Raw genomic sequence first — 5,343 nt, 5'->3', positions numbered from 1 at the left:
GGCCTGTCATTTATTATTAATAACAAAATAACTTACGTAATACATTTGTTTTGGTGTAATACGTACGTTAGACATTTTGGTACTAGGATAATATATTTGTTAGTTTGTCTAACAAAGGAGTAAACCTAGCCATCATTTATAAAGTATGAGGCTACTTATCCCCTGTACTTATCTCGCTGATTATGACTGAGTTACGAGACGGAGACGTCACCGGTTCAGTTTGCGAATGATGCAAAGTCCAAGACATTGGGAAGATGGACGAATTTTGATTGGGACTAGATATACGTCTCGGAGTCGAAACGGAAACAACAATGGCAAAGATTTCAAAGCAATCAAAGCAATGGAAAACCAAATAACCAAATTTTTTTTTGTCAACACCAAATAACCAAATTAAACCCAGCATAAGATAGATATCATGTCAACTTATAATTTATTGAACATATACAATAAAATAAACGATGATGGCACATGGAGTAACAATACACACGTAACATGATTTTATCAAAGGCATGTTGTATGATTATATTAAATGACTATTCTTATCTTAGAGCCGTTCCTAGAGATTCTTATGCCATATGCGAATTTGTTTTTCGTAAAATTTTACCAGAATGATTTGCAATGAAATAATACAAAAAAAAATTACAGAATAAAAGTTTACCCAAAAAACTTGTTATTTTATGGTTTGTAAAAGCTGCAACACACAATATATATCATCTTTAAAAGTAATAATCATATTGATTTTCATTCACAAAGCTTACTTTACAATTTTAAAATAAATAATAATCATATATAAAAAGAAAGTGGTCTAAGGATATTATATAAAAAGTAATTAACGAACTCAGAAAAATATAGAGATAATAAAATAAAATAAAAACTAAATGTAGATATAATTGTAACTAATCTTATATATTAAAACATAAGTCACAACTTTGATTCATGTGTGATTTTTTAAAAAATTGACCTAATGGACCTAATTCTATAAGGTCATGTTACATTTAATCTCTAATCTTATCATTTAAATTTTGGGCCTACGAGAAATTTTTATTGGGCTATCAATAATTGGATTTAAACAATAGATATAATTTAATTTTGTAATACTATACTTCTATATGTTAAATATTTAAATATTTATCGATGTTAACTTTTAAAATTATAAAGATTTTTTTTTAAATAACAAAAATCATATTATCTAACAGTGATTAATTTTTACTCCCTTAAACCAATGAAAACAAATTTTAAACTATATAATTTATTTTAAAAATTAAACAAAAACTAAATGTCTAATTATTTACTCGATAATATAAAACTATGAAGCAGAAAATTTAATTTTTTTAAGACTTTCTAAATTTGTGAAATGTTACAATATATTTTAATATGACAGTAAAATAATATTTTACTAATTTTTATATATATAGCTACGATTTTAATAATGAAATAATAATCCGAAAATATATATATAGAAGAAGTTACAAATACATGTGAAAGTTTGAAACAATCTATTCAATGAAAAAATATACCGTAAACTTATTATGTTTTAAAAATTGATAGACACATATATATTATAATATATACCAATTTAGAATTGAAAACAAAATACTTATATAAAATAAATGAAAAAAAATCCGCGCGGATGCGCGGATCGAGATCTAGTTATTTTTAAAAACTAAATTGCGATTGTAGAAAAGAAATCTTAACAATATTAGTAGTCATCTAGGTTTAAGTTTAAGAAAAAACTCACGCAGAAATGTTTTACCAATTGACATACAAAATAGTGTTTGTATAAATATGCCCTACAAACATAAAACTGATGCCCTAAGCGTGCTTTAAATTTTCTTCACCAAGCACGGCTCTGCTTATCTTACGTATAAACTGAAGTACATTGTAATTCCATTGAAAGTAATATTAATAGTACTTAGAGCATCAACAAAAGAAACTATATAACTTTAAATATTGAGTTTTTTGCTCTAAAAAAGAGCTTCAAAATCAAACAAAATTTTAAAATAAATTTTATAATATTTTAAAACTCAAATCTGACAACAAGAATATTACAAAAGAAACTTAATATTTTCTTACAGTTTTTAAAATAAAATTTATAATATTTTAAAATTATAATTAGACATACAAGAAAGTGGTATTTTGCTTGTATTTTAATATTTAATTATAAATTTGTATTTATAATTTTATATTTTAGTGTAAGATTTTATTAATTAATATTGATGTAATATTTGTATATATGTGTTTGTTATTTATAAAAGTTTTATAAATTTATATTAATTATGACAAATATAAAGAGCATAGTACAAAATACAAATAATTTTGAAGTTTTAAAGTCATGCCACTGGTTGTATTTAAACATATGCTTTTAATTGTATAAATATATTATTGATAAACCTTTTAATCCAGCTACAATTTATTTCAAAAGTTCCTTTCCCTACAGAATAATCTAATTAAAAAAAAAACATGTCGATCTTCATCCCTTATATAATAAATCACAAGTCACCTCACCAATAAAATTCTGACATGTGGAATTTATTTTACAAATTAAAAATGAAAATACAGATAAATCAAAAAACAATTGCGTATGTTTGTCTATCAACTATTTTCTATTTTTCCTATACAAAAAATCCATGATATTTTCCACTACTCCCATGTCCTCACGATTTTTGGAGCAGTTTTTCTTTCTTTCTACAGAAGATTTAACTCACTTACTAGATTCTGACGGGTATATTTTTTGTTTTACATCTTTTTAGGTCTTTTCAATTGTAATTTAAATATAAGTCTAATGGCATAAAACATAATAAATAATATTCTAAATAGTGATAAAAATAAAAGAAATAATAGTTGGACAATACTTTTATCAATAGGTCATACTGCTATTTTAATAGAATAGATTATTCTGGAAACTGTAATATTCCAATATTATTTGCAAGGGCTAGGCATCTAACTCTCTTCAAAGTGTGGTAAAAATTTCAAATCCCAACCAGATAGATTGAAAACTTCTATTGGCCAAAAGTTGCATAACAATAGTCTTCGAAAAAAATCCTTTCAAAGACTTGGGGAAAACACATTTGTTGTGGATGGCGGATACGCGGTACGCCAAAGTTGCCAAATGAACGTTAAAGTCCATGTTCGTAATTCTAAAAGCCTAAATTGTTCTTGCTCAAATTATAATTTCTGTCATTTGATTTTTCTTCATAGACAATTTTCTCTTCTAATCTGTTTATAGCTTTCTTTTTTTTATCTTACTTTTATAGATACAGACAAAAGCTACATAATGCATCATGAAAAAGATAAACTGTGAAGAAAATAAGTCAATAGCATTTTGAAAATAGATTAAATCAAAATTTTCTTAGCTGAAATGTGCTTTTTTGTGTGATGATGATATTTTAGGGAAGGAGACTGTAAGAGAGACTCGCGTCAAAGCATACATACAACCGTAGAAGGCCCTTAAGAGACATGAGACGTCCCGCAAGAAAAAAAAGCCATGATAATTAGAAGGCAGTAAATGGGAGTCAAAAACACTCATGTAATAAGGGCAACGTCCAACAAGAAACACTCATGTCTACTATCTATATGAAGGCGTAATCTGATGAGGTTGGTAATCCTTTTTGTGCTTCTAGTTTTATAGAAATGTGGTGATGTTATTTGTTAACTTTTTAATCGTTACGTACATATTTTGTTATCAGATTTGTAGTTTCTCTTTAAAACAAAAATCCCTGAATCTAAAACTACAATAGCAGTATATCAGGACATAAATTGTGTGAAGGATCTCATCAGTTACCTCTCTGGATCTAGAATTCTACATTATCTTAAAATATATCGATCTAACTAAGTATAAGTATTCAAGTTTCAAAAGGCACAATATACACCAAAAAATAGTTTTAATACATTCTAATTTTGATTTGAAAAAACTTTACCCGTACGTAGTACGGGACTGATCACTAGTTCCTAATAAAGTAGCTTCGATTATATTTTAGCTATTGAAACAAAAAATCTGGTGGCTACATCAACACTCACGTTTTAACATATGAAATGTTTTATGTACAATCTCTATCACATTTTGGATCCTGCATTCTTCAACATTTCAACTATACATTAATATACACATCAGTGTTCCAACCATTCATAGCTGGCAAACAATGTTTTAGGGACAATCGATTACAACATTCAACATTTCAACTACACATGATGTCCTATTCTAAACTATGAATATCTTACATATATGAACAAAATCGTTTATATATTTATTTGGAAGCTTGCATTTTAGATGTATATTATGAAATAGAGTCAAACTCCTAAACCCCAAATACTTTTTTTTTAAAAGCTGAGAAATCAGAAAAAATTATTATTATCTTAATAATCAATTTTTTTAATATAACGAAATTAATAACTTTGCAATATACACATGTAATCTTTATAGTTGCAAATATATGTTCAAATTAAGAACAAAAAATATAGAAACCAAAAATATCGGAAACAAGAATATTGGAATATAAAAAAAATGGCGGAAGTTGTAAACACAAAAATCGTATATACTACAACATAAATATCCAGCCAATCAATATAGTTGCAAATCTTCTATTTGTTTTTAACAATAAATCAGTAAATCTAATTTTCCATAAATAAATTTGATGGTCAAGATATGAGATTATGACGGTATATTCTCTAACTGTTTTGAATTGGAATATGCTAAAGTTACGGCCTAAACCTTTCTTATATATATTGCAATCGAAACCTCCAAAGCGCACACTACACCTAATAAATTGATTATTATCTCCAAAGCGCACACTACACTATATAAAGTGTTTTGCAAGTTCATGGCTCAAGTACAACGATCTTACTCAACTATTATCAACAAAACATCATAAAATTACGGTACCAAATTCCTAATATCAAAAGGAAAAAATTAAACATACAAAAGGTTTTGTTGAATGTTGACATTTGTATTACGTGAAAATTTTATTTGGTTATGACGATAACGTTACGCTGAGACCCCACCATTCAAGAATCGCTATCGGAGATCTGAAGGTTCTCAATTGATCCACATCTTGCGTTCCTCCTCACTTGCTATCTTTGCTGAAAATTTTCCTAAGCTATACAAATATACAATTGAGTAAACAAAAATCTTAAAATTAGATTACTGGCTTAAAAATATGAGTCGGTGAGTGTGATCCAGAGATAGCTAGAAAAATCTAGGAGTTTGAATATGAGAAGCTAAACTGAAATACACTAACAAAAGAAGGAAGAAAGTAATGGTGGCAATAAACTCAACGATGTGCATCAATGATTTGCTTTGAACTCTCTATCTTTATTTATCACTAACGGTTTTATATTGAAACACAA

The 5,343-nt window shown here is 27.0% G+C and overlaps 1 long non-coding RNA gene across 1 annotated transcript; it reads left to right on the top strand.

The window, feature by feature from the left end:
- The first annotated feature begins 2,970 nt into the window (after positions 1-2,970).
- LOC106305618 lies at positions 2,971-3,468 on the top strand. Its single transcript, XR_001263024.1, has 2 exons — positions 2,971-3,127; positions 3,391-3,468. It is a non-coding gene; the product is annotated as an uncharacterized LOC106305618 (long non-coding RNA).
- The last annotated feature ends 1,875 nt before the right edge of the window (positions 3,469-5,343 follow it).

The sequence above is a fragment of the Brassica oleracea genome, chromosome C7, assembly GCF_000695525.1.
Source record: "Brassica oleracea var. oleracea cultivar TO1000 chromosome C7, BOL, whole genome shotgun sequence".
Classification (NCBI taxonomy): domain Eukaryota; kingdom Viridiplantae; phylum Streptophyta; class Magnoliopsida; order Brassicales; family Brassicaceae; genus Brassica; species Brassica oleracea.
The sequence above is the reverse complement of the archived record's forward strand: the minus strand, read 5'-3'. Positions and strand labels throughout refer to the sequence as shown.